The sequence below is a fragment of the Lepus europaeus genome, chromosome 5 (assembly GCF_033115175.1).
Source record: "Lepus europaeus isolate LE1 chromosome 5, mLepTim1.pri, whole genome shotgun sequence".
NCBI lineage: Eukaryota > Metazoa > Chordata > Mammalia > Lagomorpha > Leporidae > Lepus > Lepus europaeus.
The window spans coordinates 4,598,996-4,617,416 of NC_084831.1; the positions used below are offsets into that span (position 1 = coordinate 4,598,996).

The 18,421-nt window shown below is 60.1% G+C and overlaps 1 protein-coding gene across 2 annotated transcripts in view; it reads left to right on the forward strand.

Annotated features, from left to right (window-relative positions):
• CAMTA1 (calmodulin binding transcription activator 1) overlaps nucleotides 1-18,421 on the forward strand; it is an 869,043-nt gene that overhangs the window by 807,067 nt on the left and 43,555 nt on the right. The window lies entirely within an intron of this gene.

Genomic DNA, 18,421 nt, shown 5'->3' on the forward strand with positions numbered 1-18,421 from the left:
CCTGGACAGTCCGAGCTCTGTGTTGAGTGCTTTCTTTAGGGGTAACTAGCCAAACCTCATGGGCGGCCTCAGATACCTATCTGCCCTGCTTTGGCTGTTTTTCCTTAAGCCTGTGCCGTGGACGGCCTCCCCGAGAAGCCCGGGAACAAGACTGTGGCAGAAGGCTAGAGGAGCCCCCAAGGGCAAGGGAGGAGTCAGGGCCGAGGAGGGGCAGCCACTGGGGTTGGCAGGGGAGGCTCTGCAGAGCAAAGCTGCCGAGGATGGGCCGGGCATCCCAGCGTCAAAGGCTGCCCTCCCCACATGGGCACTGAGCCCACTCTGCTCTTTGCCCTGAGGGTACAGCAGGAGGGATGGCTGTCGGTGACCTTGGGTGGGGCAGCCTGTGGAGGTGCTGGACAGCTCAGCAGTTGCAGCGTTGGGGTCTTGGCTAAGCCCAGTTGGGGGTCTTCTGGGCGGGGTTCCCTAAGCCCCTCTCCCCCACCCACAGCAGCCCCTTGCCTTCTAATCTCCTAGGCTTCCCCTGTTGCCACTTCGGTCCATGCCCTGCAAACCCTCCCTGATCCATCCAGGGTGCAAACCTCGACCTCATCCCAGACCCTGCCCCAGCCATGCAGGGTGCCCAGCAGCCACCCTGGCCGGTGAACCCTCAGGAGCTATTCCCAGAGGTAGCCTTGGGTCAGCAGGCGTCTGCACCCTGGCAGAAGCTGCCTGGGAGCCCCGTGCTGGTCCTGGCAGCATCCCTGGCTGAGGCTAGAGCCAGCTAGGGTTGTGCCGATGACCCGCAGGATGTAACAGAGAAGGGCAGGGTGACCAGGGGTTCCCGTTCAGGAAATCCGGTTTCGGTTTTGCAGAACAAACCCGAGATAGGAGCAGAGAGCTCTCCCTGAGTGACCCAGTCGGCCTCACCAGGGTGACCTGAAGGATGTGGGGACCGGGTAGGACCCTGACTGGGAGAGGGAGGCTTCTCTGGGGGCATGGTTTCAGCCAGGTGGGGCCTCAGGACACGGGAAACACACGTCAGCCCCTGGAAGCCCAGAGGGCCAGCTGTGCTCCCCACCCATGGCGGGAGGGCTGCTGGGGTTCAGCCACCGAAAGGGCAGACTTCATGCAGACACACCCCTGAGCTCCCCCTGGGATGGGCCTGGCGCCCATCGGGGCCCCTGCTCCCCAACAGCCCCCTCCTCCAAGACTTCGGAGCCCTAAGCTCTATAATGCCCCCAGACGCTATACTCGCACCCTTGGCTTTGGCGGTGGGAGCAGCGGGACCCCACCTTGTTACTGTGAATGAACACAGGTGACACACCCACTCCAGGACCCCGTCCCAGCCCTTCGCCAGCCTGGGAAGCAGCCCGGGTGGGGGGGTGGGGAGTGCGCGGGGGGGGGGGAACTGTAGTGCCGCACCCAGAGCTTAGGGGACAAACGGACAGCAGGGCAAGACGGCGCGAGGGCGGGGGTCCCGGGCTTCCGGCCAAGCCCTGGCCGGCAGTGAACTTCATGCGGGGGCAGACGCCGCAGTGGCTGGCGTTGGCCAGCGTGCCTCTGCTGCCCCTGCTGACCCCGCCGCCCCAGGCCCGCGCTGTGCTAGTCCCACGGTGCCCGGCGCAGGGTTGGGGCGCGGGGGCGTGGCAGCGCGGAGCCTGGGGGGGGGGGGGCGGGATACTGCGGCGCCAGCTATGTGGGGCGCCGATGTGGCGCGTGTGCACGCCCAGCACAGGCGCGCGCAGAGCCTGGCGCGCAGCCGCAATGCGGGGCCCCTAACTCCCAGTAGAAAGGCCGGCGGCGCGCAGGGCCGGAGGGCGCTGGGCAGTGGGTTCTGGAGGGCCCTCAGCCCCGGGGGCTCGGGTCCACGTCGCCCGCCTGCCAGCCGTAGCGTCCCTGCGCTCGCCGCGCTCCTCTGCGTCCTGGGGTCGCCCTCGGCCCACCCCTCACCCCAGGGTGGGGCGGTTTGGGGACTTGAATTTCTGCCTGGGTCTGACTGAGCGGGGGTTTGTTTGCCAGGCTCAGGGCCGCTGGGGCTCACGGGCTCCCAGCGCAGGGAACGCGCGCGTGCACACACAGCAGCTGCAGCTCAGCCTTTGTCCCCACAGCGGTCTTTGTCCCCGCAGTGCAGTGTCTGTCCCCATGGCGCAGCATTTGTTGATGGAGCCCCGCCCAGCGGCGGACGATTGTCCCCGTGAAGGGGTCATGACGCAGGGACCTCCCTCACAGCCCCCAGATATCTGGGGCGCAGCCATCCAGGCAGACACCTGGCGCGGGGAGTGGGGGCGGGAGGTGGCGCGGCCGGAGGGGGAGCCCAGAGCTGCAGCGCCTGGAGCAGACCTTGTAGGCGCCCCGCTCCGTTGTGAGTTGGAGGGGACAGAGGCAGGGTCCCCTTGTTAAGCACTGTATTTGTGACCCGAACGCACGCGTGCACATGAGAAGAGCTTAGTCCCGCCTAGTGACCCTTCTGGTGAGACCTGCAGCCTGAGCTGGCATCAGCCTGGCTAGGAGGAAGGGGAGAGTCTGCCTAGAGGAGGGGGTAGCATGGGACAGAGGGGCGGGGCGGGAAGGGCTGGCTGCCATTGGCCAGGGCTGCCGGGCTCCAGGTGCAGATTCAGGACGGATCCCCCTCCCCACCCGACTCCAGACCCTTGTGTAGGATCCTGGGAGGTGTGCGCAGGTCTGCGGGTCTTTTCCAGCCGGGAGGTAGGCAGGTCCACAGGGTTTACCCGGAGATGGTTTGATGAGGGCCCCTGGGAAATGTCACTGCCTGCAGTGGGTCCCAGGGACTCCAGCAGCCAGGGCTGTGCTGGGCTCGGCTCGGGGAGGATTTGCTGTCTGTTTAGACTGTCTCGCCTGTGCCTGTGTTTGCAGAGGGAAGAAGCCCAGACAGTTCAACACTGCAGCCCCGGGGCTGCGGGGGTGGGGCAGGCCTCTCCGGCCAAGGGCACCTGGGCCACCTCTGAGTGACCTCTGTCCCTGGAAGGCCTGTGGGCCCTGTCCTTGCTCTTCCTGCGTGGATCTCACTCTGCTCAAGGCCATGGTGAGAAGGCTCCGGGTCGGCTGTCCCCACCCCCACCCTGCACCCTTGTCCAAAGCCCACTAAGCTGCTTATCCTTGGCCTCTGAGTCCCCTGCCCGGGTGAGAGGATTGGAGTGAGACAAGGATGCAGCTTTCCTGGGCTTTGCCCAGTCACCTGGGGGCTGGTGTCCTGGTGACCTGGGGGAGGGGCGAAGGGCCTTGTCACCCAGGCAGAGGGGGCCGTGGGCTGGGAGCTGCCACCTCACCCTCCGAGTGCCTACTTTTTGTGCAGGTCCCAGGGCGATGGAGGCACTAACAGGCCCTGCAGATGCCCACAGAGAACCAATGCCAAAGGCCTAGCTCTTCCCAGGTGATGCCGGAGGGAGGGGCAGAGCTGAAGGGATTCAGTTGGTAGACGATTGTAAATGGCTGTGTTTCCCTGAATCAAATACAGTTTGCTGTATGGCGTAAAACACGAACTTCCCATGAACATTTAAGAAGGGGAAAGCTGCTTTGAATTCCGGCTAATCACAGCTGACAGCCGCCCCCCCCCCCCCATCTTCCCCTGGGGCCGCTTCGGGGAAGTTGGAGAAGTTCTGTCTGTAAGTAAGCAGGCACCGGGAGAACTTTCTGGACTCCACTGGGAGTGAGGTCTGGGGCTAACAAGCAGGTTGGCTCCTGGCCCTGTGCTTATGCTGTGTGCATTGTGGTGACCTGAATGACACACGTGGTGACATCTGTGTGCCGTGGTGGCCTAGGGCACACATGTGGCAGTAGCAGAAGCCATTTGACCTGGTCCTTATTTTTTTTTAAGATTTATTTATTTGAAAGGCAGAGTTGCAGAGAGAAAGGGAGAGACAGAAAGAGAAAGAGAAAGAGAACTTTCATTGGCTGGATCATTCCCCAAATGGCCGCAATGGCCAGGGCCAGGCCAGGCCAAAGCCAGGAACCTGGAACTCCATCCGGGTCTCCCATGTGGGTGCAGGGGCCCAAGCGCTTGGGCCATCTGCTGCTGCTTCCTCAGGCCCACTAGCAGGGAGCTGCATTGGGAGTGGAGCAGCTGGGGCTGGAACCGGCGCTCATATGGGATGCCGGCATTGCGGGCAGCAGTTCACCTGCTGTGCCACAGAGCGGGCCTCCTGGTCTTCTTTTTGGTTGATGTGCAATACCTGCTCATATGCACAGGATGCCCTGTGCTATTTCAGCACACAGACACAGGTGTGATAAGCGGGTCAGGATAACTGACGTGCCTGTTGCCTCAGGTGTTGCATCAGTTCTGTGTGTTGTGATGTTGAAAAACACTTTCTCCTAATTTTATGCAATAGATGATTGGCTGTTGTCAGTCACAGTTACCCTACTGTGCCAGGGAACGCGGGAGCTTGCCTGTACCTGTTCACGTCCTCCATCCGTCCCTCCCTGTCCCATGCCCTTCTCAAGCTGTGTGAGCCCGCCTTAACTGGGGACTTGAAGCTGAGTGGCAGGAGGAGTGTCCTCTGAGCCCAACGAGTGCCTTGCTCCAAAGCCGCTCCAAATCGGTCGCCTCTTCTCTGTGGGGTCCACAACATCATGGGTCGGGGTGGGTCCTGCTCTCCTTCCTCAGCACCCTGGGGGCCGGGTCGTGGCTGCTGCCGGCTGGAGGGGGTCTTAGCGATCCGGACTTCCGGGGAGCCAGCTGTTGCCCCTGAGCCGGAGACCAAGACACTTCCAGGGGAGGCGACTCCCGGCCGTTCATAGCAGGGACAACGTGGAGTGGATCCGCAGGAGCTCCTCTGTGTGGCGGGGAGTGGGTCACCTTGGTGCTGGGCCTCACCCAGCCGCCTCCTGGCAGTGACAAATGGCACCCTGCAGAAAAAACAGCCCTGAGGAGAAAGCGCAGGTTCTGCAGAGGCCGAGGAGGCTGTCGGGGTGGGGGGCAAAGCAGATTCCGCGGAGGGAGCCTTGGGGTGCGGGCAGGGCGGGCTGCTCCTGTGGGACTGGCTGCCGTTCTTCCGTTCTGAAGTTTGAAGGTGAGAGGCTCAGGAGGCCCTCGAGTGGGCAACACCCACCAGCTTCCCCTCCACCACTGCGTGATTTCCTAGGCTGCTGTGCACATCCCCAGCAGGGGCGTGGCTTCAGGCAACATTGATCCCTCCCAGTGCTGAAACCCAGGGGTGGCCAGGCCACGCCCCTGTGAAGCTGAGCCCTCCTTGCCACTCCAGCTGCAGACACTGCTGCTGGCTGTGTCCATCTTGGCGTGTGGCCACAGGACTGTCTGTCTGCACTGTCACGTGGCTGTCTTCTTCCCTCGGTGGGTGTCTCAGGGTCACTGACCATCCATGTAGGGCCCATCCTATCCAGGAGGAACTGGTTTTAACCAACTACATCTGTAACTAATTACAAAGACCATGGCCACACACAGTCCCACGCTGAGCTTCTGGGTGGACTGGCGCACTTGGGGAACGCCATCTGACCCAGCACGCTGTCTCTTGAGGCGTGTTCCCAGGAGAATTCAGAGCAGCAGCAGGGGGCACGGCCCTGGCCCCCAGGCCGTGCTGGGGAAGCCTGCTGAGGGTTTGTTGTACGCGGGGCTGACTCTGGCGGGCAGTGTGAGGACTGAGCCACTGTCCTGTGGCCTCTTTCAAGGAGAGGACCTGGACATGCAGCTGCCGTCCACACCGAGCACTGATTCTGTGAGCAGTGGGATGGGTGTGGGGAAGGAGACCCCAAGTGCTGGAGACAGACTCCTGCCCTGGAGGGGCTGCCCAATGGCGCCTTCCTGCTGGGACACTCAGGGACAGCTGTGGGGCAGCAGGGTGGACTGGGCGTTGGCCTCCAATTCCGACCTCCCGCTTCCACCCTGCACACACACGCCGGCCGGCCCCGTCCTTGCCAAGGCCGCAGCAGTCTCTGTTGACTCCATGGCCTGTCCAGTTCTCGTTTGACTTGAGGACTGGACACCTCTGACCTCAGTGACCACCTCCCCCTCTGGTGGAGCCCTGGGTCTACACTCTCCCATCCTTCCATCTCCCTCCACCTGCTCCCACTGCTCTTCCTTCTGGAATGTTCCTGAACGGGCCACATGTCCAGCTCTCTCCTGAGCTGCTCTCCTCCCCCGCCCATTCTGTTGGGACTCCCTCCCTGTGCAGAGCTCTTTGCCCTAGCAACTGCGGTGCGCTGATGGCTGCTCCTTTGTATCTCAGATCTAGAACCATCCATCTCGCCACCCATAGAACCGTGCACTCAGATAGCCCTGGGCAAGCCAGCCTGTCCCTGACGGGCCTCCCACATGTTCGTGTGACCCCACACGCTGCTCCCCACCCCTGAACTCCTGCAGCCTCCCTCACCTGAACACAGAATCCCAACGCAGCCACTGGTGTCATCCCTGAGACCCGTGCCTGCTCCCTGCCTCCCCTCTTCCCGGCATAGCCTGGGACTTTTCTTTCCTTAATTTCTCACACGTACGTTGTTTCCCTCCGTCCTCTCTCCACCACCATAACTCAGCCCCAAATAATCTCACACGTGCTAACCTGTAAACCTGCCCCGGAGGCTGCTGTGCACAGGTGGCTGCTCTGGGCCCTGGGGCGTCCGGATTCTCGGGGCGTTCGTGTGCTAGTGGGGGAGAAAGACAGCAGCTGAGACGCAAAGGGACGATGAGGCTGTGCTGCGTGCTGGCAGGGACTGGAGCTGGGTGTTCTGGGAGAGGCTGCCTCTGAGTTGGGAGGTCGGAGGAGGCCCCTGAGAGAAGGCTGTTGGCACTGGGACAGGGGTGACAGGAAGGAGCCACCCCCCCCCGCTGGGGTCACGGGAAGAACAGTGGGGGCAGGAGGAGTAGCGGGGAGACCATGAGCATGGCACGCGTTGGAGGAGCTGTCGCGAGAATCGAGGAAGGTGGAGGGGAGCGAGAAGGGACCGGGGCGCCAGCAGGGGCCGGGCCACACGAGGGCCGTCAGCCAAAGCAGCGGGCTGAGGTTGCATCCTGAGGCCAGTGGGAGACACGCGGCCACACTCAGATTTTTGGGGCCGCCCCAGCCTCTGCGTGGGGAGTGAGTTGTGTCTCCACTCACAGGCTGTGCCGTCGAATGTCAATGGCACTGAGACTGCAGTACCGAGTCTGAGAGACACAGTGGGAGGGTCGGGGTGAAGCCCAGGGTCCCGCCGATGATTTGGAAGTGGAGTGTGAGAGAGGGGACAGTGACTGGTGGCACCTGGATGTGGGCTTGGACAGCCAGAAGTCTGTGGCCCCCTTGTTTCCTGTGATGGAGAAGGTTCTGGAAGAGGTGGGGAGTCTAGGGAAGAAGGGAATCTAGAGTTTGGTTTGGGCCACTTCAGGACTGTTAACCTTAGGGGACGTGCCAAGTTCATGGGCGGCATTGACAGCCTGGAGGCCAAGGAGAGACCAGAATGAGGCCAGGAGTTGGCGTCAGCTGGTGGGTGGTCCTTGAAGTCACGGCTAAATGCTGGGTGTAGATGCAGCAGAGTCCCCCATGGGCCACCCCCATGTGGGGGTCGAGCAGAAGAGGCGGAGCGGCCGGCGCAATGGGAGGATGGCCAGGAGGGAGGGACCCCGCGGAGGCTAAGCGGCCACCTCGAGGGCAAGAGCGGGGTCAGCCAAGTCAAATGCCAAGCAGAGCGGCTGGAAGTGTGTCCCAGATGGAACCCCGTGGGAGGCTGGGAGAGAAGGGTGCGCTCCAGGAGTGTGAAGAACTCAGAAGCAGCTGAAAACTCCAGAAAAGATGGTGCCAAGCCCATCTCCCCGCTCAGGGCTATGGCTCTTGTGGTCAGGAGAGTAGGGGTCTCTGGGATGCTGACCTGGCCCAGGACACCCTGCCCCTCCCGAGCCCCAGCCCCCTCCTGTGTAGCGGGAGGGGAGGCCCCGGTTCTGCTCTCCCTGCCTCCCCTCGGTGTCGGTCCTGCACAGTTTTATGGGTCTGTGGGCTCCAGGAAGGTGGCCTCCCTGTCCTGGGATCCACGGGTAACCCCACATCCACTCAGAGGCACACACTCAGCCTTTACTACCCCTCCCTGGGGTGCAGGAGCTGGAGGCGAGCACCCAGCCAGGAGCACACTGTTCAGCCCCAAGCAGCGTGTGTGCATTGCACCGGGCGGAGATGGTTGCAGCCCCTGAGCGCCGCTTGTCGCAGGAATCCTGCCTGGGCAGTTACACCCGGAATCGATTACTCTGGCCTCCCAGTATCCTGCCCCGTTGGTCGGGTGTGGGCCGTCTGTTCTCCAGAAAGCAGGGCCTTAAAGAAAGAAAGGCCTCTTGGCAGAGCTAGGGCCCCAGGGATGTCGCCAGCCTGGCCTCGGGCTCCCTTGACCTGCCCCCAGATCGGGCTCTCAGAATCCATCTCCCCGGAAAAGAATGCAGGGCCTGGGCTGCAGCAGTGGGCCTGAAACTGCGAGGGTCGAACATCAGCAGCCGGGAAGAGAAGAGGCAGAGGTGGGGAGGGGGCCTCGGGCAGCCTGGGAGGAGACCTGAGCCTGCAGTGCCCTGAGCAGGTGGGAGGAGGCGCCTCCCACCCAGTCCAGCCCCCAGCAGGACTGAGAAGGCCACACTGAGCCTCCGCCTGGAGCCAAGAGCAAGGCCCTCTCCTTTTAAGAGCTCCTAAAAATACACACGTTTCTCATCCCTTCTGAGCCGCGGGCCACCTTGTCCTCTGCCTCGGACACCAGGACTTCCAAGTGGTCTTTGAAGGTCGAAGACTCGTGGCCTCCACTGCAGGGGCCTGCTGAGTGTCTGTCCCAGTGGACTTGGGGTCCTTAGTGCTGGGGGGCGGGGCGCGGTGGGGGTCCTGTGTTCCCTTCCTAGTGGATAGTGGGAGGCGTTGTAAAAACTCAGGGCGGAGTGCAAATCATGTTCCAGAAACAGACACAGTATGTTAGAGAGTTTACAACTTAAAGAGAACTCGGTTGTCAGTAATCCAGCTCTCCCCTCCTGGAAGGAAGGGCAGCCACTTGCCCCGGGGTGGGGCCGCCTCCCGCCTCCTCGGCCAGCATGCCACTGCCCTTCCGTCTTCTTCCCCGTCTCCATCCCACGGCCAAGTTTCCAGAAGCCCCGGAAGCCAGGGCACAGACGAGCCGGCTGGAAGCCCCGGGCCACATGACAGACTGCGATGTCTCTGCCAAGGTCAAGGTTTGCCTCCAGTGTCCTGGCTGAAACAGCAGATGCTGTTCTCTGCATTCACACAGCAAGAGAGGGACAGGACCTGGCTCCTACCCTGTGCTCCATGGCCCTGGTGCCGAGGGACCCATCCTGACATCGGCAGGTGGGGAGGTCCCCACTGGAGGCCCCGTGTGTCTCTTCTCCCTCAGCCTGAGCGTGCAGGGGTGTGACTAGGGAACCCTGTCCCAGCCCCTCACTCCATTAGGTGGTGTTTCTAAGACCTGGGGACACCTCGTGACGCTTGGGTGCATCGACTGGTCCTGAGACACGTGGGAGAGCGAGCAGACTTGTCTCTTCCAGCAAAACCCACCTCCTGGCACAGAGCTGCCCCTCCCCCCCGACAAAGCAGCTGAGACCCAAGTGCTCACCACCTGCAGGCCCTGTCTACCCAGCAACCCATGGGGTCCCCACTGTGCGGACGAGGACCTGGGACACGACTGTGAGCAGGGCGGAGAGCCTGTGCGTGCTGGTCCGACCCCATCGTCTGCTCCTGACACGCACTCCAGGCGCGTCCTCCTCGGGGTCTCGTCTCCCTGTGGCTGGATTCGGTTCAAGTGTCCCAGCACCCCCTCCACACACGCGAGACGCCTTCGTCACGCTCAGCTCTCCCATCATACTTTGCGGATTCCTCCAGCAGCTGTTTTTTTTTTTTTTTTTCCTTTGTAATCATTTATTCAACACCTGGTAACGGAGTGAGGCCCTGCCGAGCCAAAGGCTGGGAATCAGAGTAGACGCCGAGGGCAGGTGCAGTCCATGTGCTCACCAAGGTTACCGTCCAGTGCAGGGAAAATCAGGCCTGACCACCACACCCTTGCACAAACGAGCATTCTGGGAGCTGGCGTTGGCTTTTCTGGGGGACCTGGGAGGGAGTTCTTGAAGAAATGGTGCTTGAACTGACATCTAAAGGATGAGCAGAAGTTACCTCCCCAACAGGGCAGGCACGAATATTCCCAGTGAGGGAACAGTGGTGCCCAGGAGCTCTGTGTGTGGGGAGTAGGGGAGGGACCATCAGGGAGGCCAGTGAGGCTGGGGGAGCCAGAGGGGCCAGGTGAGTGGGCCAAGCTGTATTGGCTTTATACCCTGGGAGAGGGAAGCCACTAAAGGTTTGGAAGCAGTGCCATGGCCAAGAGGTGTACTTGGCTGCTGTGTAGGGAACAGACTGAAAGAAGGGGGAGTCAGTAAGAGTAGACCAGCTACCTGCCAGGCCAGAGACCATGGTGGACGTGGTGGCTCGAAGGAGAGGGGGACAGAGTCGAGAGACATCAAGGAAATGACACGGGAGGGCTTGTGGGTTAGCTGTGTAGGTTCCGTGCCATTCACCTTGAAGAGGACCAGTGGTGAGCAGGGCTGGCCACAAGGGGCTTGTACATCCATGTGCAAGGTCAATGGCAAGTGGATGTGGGCTCCAGAGTTCAGAGATGCAAACAGGAAGGAGAACAGTCTGTGGAATGCTGCATGGAGGTGGTACTGGTTGCAATGGGGCAGTGGAAATGGGTGAAATGGACACGGTGGAGACGACAGCTGAGCCCGGAGGCCAAAGGCTTTTCCTTAACCATCTGTATTCCCCACGGTCTACCAGAGAGGTCAGGAACACAGCGGGCTCTCCATGAGCCTTCCATCCAGGGACGGGTGGCTGACCGGCCAGCCCAGTGGTGTCTGCGAGCATTGCTCTCACTGCTGACCGGCTTCAGCGTCAGGCTGCGGGGGCCCTGATGTCCTCCCTGACATCAGAGGCAGGCTGGGGAGGGGGTCCAGAACTGACCAGGCACTGCCACCCCTGTCCAGTCTCCTTGTCACTGGACGAGCTTCAGCAGTGACCCAGGTCGAGATGCGGGAGCCCCACCCTAAGCCACTCGAGAACCATGCAGGTCCCCAAGAGCACCCCCAGGCCTGGTGGTTCTCCAGGCAGGCAGTGACAGCCCCTTCCCTCCAGAGGCCACTGCTCCAAATCAGCTATGGGGAGAAGACAAAGGACAGGGGCCGGGGTGGGGGCGAAGGACAGGGGCCGGGGTGGGGGCGAAGGACAGGGGCCGGGGTGGGGGTGCTGGAACAGGGAGCTCTGTGCTGCTCTGCCTGTGGCGTCACAATGGCGTCACTGTCCAGGCGCTGATGTGTGGCAGCACACACGGAGAACTGGAGAATTGCAAACCCAAGGAGCTCATGCACCCCTCAGGGCCCAGAGTGTCCACTGGGGCTCCATCAGGTAGCTGTGAGCGATCGCCCACGTGACCAAGTGACCAGGCTCAGTCCCAGCCCTTCCAGAGGCAGCTGGGACCAGGTGTATGACCCAAAGCCTCTCATCTAAATCACTCTGTTGGTGGTTACAGCCTGCTCAGTCCCCACCCTCAGCCTCACTGTTAGACGGTCCTGTGACCCAGGCATAACTCTCTCATCGCGCATGGCCTTCCAGGGAGCTCAGCAGCCACCTCCCAGAACGGAGGGACAAAGACGGGACCTTTGCTTTGCAACATGGCGCCTCCCCACTGTTGCCCGCCCTGCTCCTCGGTCCAGACACCAGACTCCCTTTGCTGTCTCTCTGGAGGAAGCAGCCCGTCTCATGCACCCAAGGTGCTTTGGGTCCCTGCTGTGTTCGAGCGCTGCCCAACACAGGTCCGGGGTGGTGGTGGCAGTTCTCTGGGGCCCAGGGATACAGCGTATCTTGAGACAAGTGTGGGTAAAGACTTCTGTCTTCTGCGGAAAATACCGTTTGAAGCTCAAGTTTCCAGGGCAGAGATGCGAAAGCAGCTAGACTGTACATCCGTCGGCCTAAATGTGAAATGAGATGAGAACTTGCAGGAGCCTTCCGGCGCGAAGGTTGCTGTTCTTATGCGTTCTCAGTCGCGTCTTTAAATGACTCACCTGCACCATGGCCCGCGCTGCCTCCCGTCTCCGCTGCAGACAGCGCCCCCGGCCCCAGCGATGCCCCCGTGACTCCGTATTCTCCACATTGGGTCTGTGTGGCGGCTGCAGGGCTGTGTGCAGCTCCCTCCCGCCGCTCTCCCCATCGCTGTCTCCCATGCTGGGAGGAGGCCCTAGGCCAGTGTCCCCTCTGCTGTGACTGTCCCCCTCTCCCCCAACACGGATGGGAGTGGACCTGACCTTTCAAATGGTGCCTGGCTGGGTGCGGCCAGGGGTGGAGCCTTCCTACTCAATAATTCACCAGTAAGGGAAAAGGAGCCGTGGATGCAGCCTTCGGCCATCTTCCAGGACGCTAGCAATTCAGTGTGACCCTTGAGGACTAGAAGGTTCCTCACTGCTGTCGTTTCTAAGTGTGGCGATGTCTGTTGTGACAACGGAAGACCTGGTCCCAGGTCACCTGGGAACAGCTACAGCTGGCAGAAGCAGGTGTGCAGCTGTGAAGGCAGCCCCCTTGGAGGGTCGAGGACACAGCGCCCGAGGTCAGGCCCGATGCACTGGAAGCCCCCAGTGCCCTGGGATTGGAAAACGCCAGATGCATTTATTGGGGGTCTGTCCATCCTCTGGGAAAGCCACAGGAGAGGGCGAGCTCTGAGCAGGGGGCAGAGGCTGCAGCTGGAAATCTGGAACTCCAGGGCCTTCTGGGGCCCTGGAAGACACCCTCCCTCCCATTTTCTCTTCCCGGTAGGAAAGTGAGTGGGTGCTCCTTCTCTATTGGGTGAGAGGCCCTGGCACTGTTGCAAGTCCCTTGAAAGCCGCTTGAAGCTGGAGGCTGGCTGGGTGGGGCTGTGTCCCCTGTCCCCTGTCCGGAGACATAGACGCAGGGGCAGCAGAGCCAGGCTGGACTCTGACTCCACTTCATGGGTCCCAAGGCCAGGAGGGGCCAGCCTGTGTCAGGTGTGGCTGCAGTAGGAGGGGCCGCTGAAGGAAGGCGACCGGTGGTGCTGAGGAGTGACCCCCAGGGGCTCACAGGTACTTGAGACACCTGTGCTTTCTCCCGGCTGGCGCTGGTTTTCTCCATCGGGGACTTCAGCATCTGGGGTGTGTGCAGCTCTGCCCAAACTGAATGGCTGCTTCCCCAGCGCCCGAGGCGGCTGTCCCTCCCAGTGCAATGCACACTCGTGGTCTTCCTTGTCGAGTGCTCCTTTTCCTCTTGGTAGCACAGCGTGTCTAGTCCTCTCGTGCTTACCATCTCAGGGAACGGCTGAGCTGCTCCCCGCGAGGGGAACTCAGCAGCTGACCGTGGCCGTGAGGACGGTGATTGTGAGGTGGTTTCCCCACATGTCCAGATCTTTGAACTCCCTCGAAACCAACAACAAAACAGAATGAGTGGTATCAATTAGCGAGACAGCACGCCAGGGCAGTGTTACTGCACGCGTCTTTTGAGTCTACTTCTCTGATCAAAATGCCTGTTCACGGTTGTGACTCCACTGCGCTCTGGGGTGCGTGGCTTCCTGTTTGAGGGCTCTGCTGGGTTTTCTTGCCTCTTGGCAGGGCTGGACAGCAGCCCCAGGGCACCTGCGGAGCTGGCTCAGGCCTCAGGAGTTCTCCTGACCTCCTCTCCAGGAGTATTGTGGGAAGTTCGAGCTGGGGGGAGGCTGTGGAGTGCACAGGCTCTGCCAGGAGAGGCCTCGAGCCCCTCGCCAGGGCAAGGAAGCTCGGAAGTGTGGGGATTCGTGCTGAGAAGGAGGAGCTCATCTTAGTCCACAGGTGCAAGCTGGGCTGGCTGGGACCCCTGAGTTAAACCAGCACGTGCTGGGCCTAGGTCCCCTCTCCCACCCCAGCTTCTCTTGGATGGCTACCGAATCGGGTGCAGTCAGGGCACTTGTGCCCGTCTGTGTGAGATCACCACCCACCCGTCAGGCACCCCTGCCAGCTCCTGTGCACGCAGGAAGGCAGGCTTCTCTTAACAGCACAAGAAGCAAACCGTGGTGGGAGAGGATCTGCCCCCAAAAGAGCCCAGAGCACGTCACAAAGACCCTTCCTGGGTCTGTCCCCCCAGCCCTCCCTTGAGCGACCCCAGGACCTGGGCCGTCCACTCCCATTCATTATTCAGTGTCGCCCCGGCTGTGTTTCCAGGAGACACTTCCGTCCCCATTCTGCTGCATCTCAGAGGGGCCAGTGGCCTGGTCCGCGTCACACAGCTGGGGGCGCACCCTCAGGGCTGTCCCCTGCTCCAGCTCGCTGGCTGCTTTATCACCACCCCTTCCCACCCCAGAGGCTCTGTACTCCCTCAGCACCCTGCTGCCTCCACATCCCATCCGCCATCCCCTTCAGTAGAGACCCCGTCCGTCTTGTCATCACTGTGTGTGCCTAGTGCAGGGCGCTGGGGGCGCCTGCGTCAGCCACCAGAACGAGATGAGGGGGTTTGCACCAGCCTCTTCCTGCGGCACGCCCCGTAAGAGACAACTGTAGGTTCCCAGGCTGAGGACCCAGGCGTCTCCTCCTCCCTCCGGCTTCGTGCTGCCAGCCTTCCCGGCCTGAAGCTGTGGCGTGCCTTGGTGGCAAACGCCGGGCTTTCTGACTGCCCGCCGTCACTGGCTGCGCTAAATACCCACTGCCGCACAACAGCCCCGGAAGCTGGGGGCCCCGGCCGCAGGACGTTACCTTCTGTGATGCTGGGCTTGGCCAGGCTCATTCACGCGGCTGCAGCCACGCGCCTGGTCCTCTCACATCTCCAGGCACCGGACCCCCTGAGTGTGGCCTTAGGCTGTGCTGGACTTAGATTAAACTGGACTTCTAGGAGAGTTGTGTTGGAGTGCAAGTCCGTTCCCATTTCCCACAGGAGAAAACCGAGGCTTGCCGCATGGGGAGTCAATGACAGGACTAGAACCGGAGCCCAGGCCGCTGACCCCAGGCTGGGACCCCCTCTGCCCACCCTCTGCCCCTCCCTCACATCGGGCAGCCCCGGGGCCCAACCAGGGACGTCGGCCACCCAGCTGGAGATGCGTGAGGCTCTCGGCTGAGCTCACCCTCCCACCCAGGCAGCCAGCCACTGCCAGCTTGCAGGGAACCAGGTCAGGGGTGCCATTCTCTCCGGGGTCTCTGGCAGCAGGAATCTGGCTGACTCAGCCCTGGCCAGAGAAGCACCATTAGGGCCATCTTCTGACCTCCTCCTGCTCTGGGAGTCACCGTCCACATGAGTAGTCCTGGGGCAGGAGCCGTCTACCACGTGCTCCCCTGCCACCGTTCCCCACACAGGGCTGGCACACTCGCAGTGAGGGTCGGCCATCGGGCCCTCTGACCTGTGCCCATTCTCTTCAGCCCGGTCCGCCCTCCATTCTTCACTCTTGTCTTCTCTCTCTTCTCCTGTGTGTGGTGATGGTGGAGGAGGAGGGGCACAGCTTTGTTGAGATGTAATTAACGTTCCGTACAATTTACTGTGTGAAGTGTACAGTGTAAAGGTTTTTAGGGGCAGTGTTTAGCCTAGCAGGTAAGATTCCCATATCCCACACTGGAGCAGCTGGGCTTAACACCTGGCTCCAGCTCCTGGCTCCAGCCCTCTGCTAAGGCAGACCCGGAGAGGCAGTGGTGATGGCTCAAGGAATTGGGTTCCTATCACCCTTGTGGGAGACACAGACTGGGTTCTGGGCTCCTGGCTTTGGCTCCAGCCCAGCCCCAGCCATGGTGGGCATTTGGAGTCTTTCACATCAATCAATCGATCAATCAAAGTGTTTTGGTACATTAACAGGGCTGTAGAATCATACCACAAATGAGTCGTCGAACATTTTCATCCCCCAAAAAGAAATAAAGAAATCCTTAGCCCCTTAACACTCACTTCCCAGTCCTCTGCAGGTCCTCCCTCTCCCCACTACTATTAATCCACTTCCTGTCTCTAGAAACTGGACCATTCCAGACGTTTCCTGTAAAGGGATCGTCCAGTGTGTGGTCTTCTGGCATGACGATTCCAGGGTTCACCCGTGTTAGCGCGTGTCAGCCCCTCATTGCTTTTTGCTGCCTAACGGTCGTCCCTGTGTGCCTGGCCATCTGCTCTGGGGCGCACAGCTGGGAGCAGAGTTGCTCGGTCACGTGGTAACTGTGCGATTAACCTTCTGAGGAGCCGCCAGCCTGTTTTCCAAAGTGGCTGTGCCGTTTTACTTTCCCAGCAGCAGTGTGTGAGGACTCCAGTTTCTCCACTCCCCTGCGGCACTTGTTCTTGTCCATACTCTGGATCACAGTTGCCGGGGCGGGCGGGTGTGAAGCTCTCACTGAGGGCCGGATTTGCATTTCCTCGGGAGGTTGCTGTCCTCAGAGGCTGAGCAGCTTTTCCTGTCCTTACTGGCCATCTGCAGATCTGCTTTGGAGCATAATCCCAGTCTTCTGCCCATTTTAAAAATTGGGCTATTTTACTTTTCACTTTGGAACTGTCAGAATTGTATTTCTATTCCAAATGCAAGTCCCTTATCAGATATGTGATGTGCAAGTATTTTTCGCCCAATGATTGCCTTTTTCACTTCTTGATGGTGTTCTTTGAAGCAGAAGAAATTTTAATTTTCATAGACTTCAATTTATCTATTTTTTTCATTGGTTGCTTGTGCTTTTGGTATCATATTTAAGAAAGTGTTGTCAAATCCAAGGTCACAAGGATTTGCCACTGTGTCTTTTGCTGAAAGTTTTGTCATTTTAGCTCCTATGTTTAGACTTTTGTTCTACTGTGAGTTGATTTTTACATGTGGTGTAGGGTGGGGGTGGGGATTCAACTTTCTTCTCTCTCTCTCTTTTAAGACTTATTTATTTGAGAGAGAGAGAGGGGAAGAGGCCAAGAGAAACATCGAATCCACTGATTCACTCCCGAAATGGCCGCAATGGCCATAGTTGGGCTGAACTGAAGCCAGGAGCCAGGAGCTTCTTCCTGGTCTCCCACACAGGTGCAGGGGCCCAAGGACTTGGGCCATCTTCCACTGCTTTCCCAGGCCATCAGCAGGGAGCTGGATCGGAAGTGGAGCAGCAGCACCCATGTGGGATGCTGGCACCACAGGAGGACGCTTAACCCACTACGCTACAGTGCTGGCCCCTCTACTTTATTCTTTCACATGGGGCTATCCAGTTGTCCCAGCCCTACTTGTTGAAGAGACTGGTCTTTCTCCATTGAATTGCCTTCACACTGTACCTGTGGCTTTAATGTTTTTTACTTCTTATTACCTAAAAGCTACAGCGGGTATTCATCTCCCACTCATTTTTAGATTGTCACTCAGTTTGAGCAGAATCCTATTTGATTATTTTTTGCTTTTATGGGAAGTCAGTATCTGCAGACAGACCCTCTATTTCTTCCCAGACGAGAGGTTAGACCACGCCACCGTGACAAACGTTTCAGTCAACGGTTGGTTTCTCCCTCGGGCCACACGTCCACTGCCAAGGGGTAGGGACAGCGCTGTGCATTGTGGCCACTCAAGGACCTAGGGTGGTGGAGGAGATCTCTTTACAAAATCAGGCTTTCACAGTCGCCAGGCCCGGGGGAAAGAACGTGGCGGACAGCTTCCGTCTGTAAGGATGCTGCGACTTTTACTCCGAGTTCATTGGCTAAGGGAATCCCACGGTCACCTCTCACTTCAGAGGACCCAGGCTGGGGGAGGGACCCCCACGGATGGCAGCTGAACACTTGGTGTATGGTAGTAACGACTGTTATTCCCCGGCGTGCGGTGAACGAAATCAGCTGATGCGGGCTCTCCATTGTGTGTCTCACACCATAAACACTCTTTGTAGGAAAATCCTTTGTAGAAATTTCCGGACTCTTCCCTTGAATGCTGTCTAAATGCTGGTGTGATGTTTGCAGGTGTTTGGAGTGGGGTAGAGCGAGTGCAGGCTGGCGACCTGCAGCCCAGGTCCGCTGCTTCCCAGCCGTGCGGGCTCTGACCTCCTGAAGCCTTTGTCCCATGTCCTACCGGCGGGAACTTTAACAGCAGCCTGTGGGAGCGCCTAGCTAAAGAGCAGGCACATCACGGCACCCACCCCATCAGGAGACCCTCGGCACAGTTAGGCCTGGAAGAATGGCTTTCCACACCTGCTTCAGGGGATAGAAATCACACTTAGTCTGGCTGCTGCCCTGAGGACTCCCAGCAGTCGTTTTCCTTTTCTCTATTTAAAAAAAAATGACCTGGGCAGCCTCAAAGCCTCATAAAAGCCCAGTGTCATCTTGAATCACCAGCACGCCACGCTCTTTCATTTTCTGCCTTGGAAGAGAGGCGGGGCCCGCGTGGAGCCGCCACCTGTGGGCGCCGGGTCCCAGCACGTCCTCGCTCTGAGCTCGCTGCAGAAGCATTCAGCTCACCCCACCCTGCCCTGTCTTGACTCCCCGTGCACCGGCGTGGCTTCTGGGGTCTGTGGGGACTCAGAGGGGGGCAGGACCTTCCAGGAGAGTGAGCA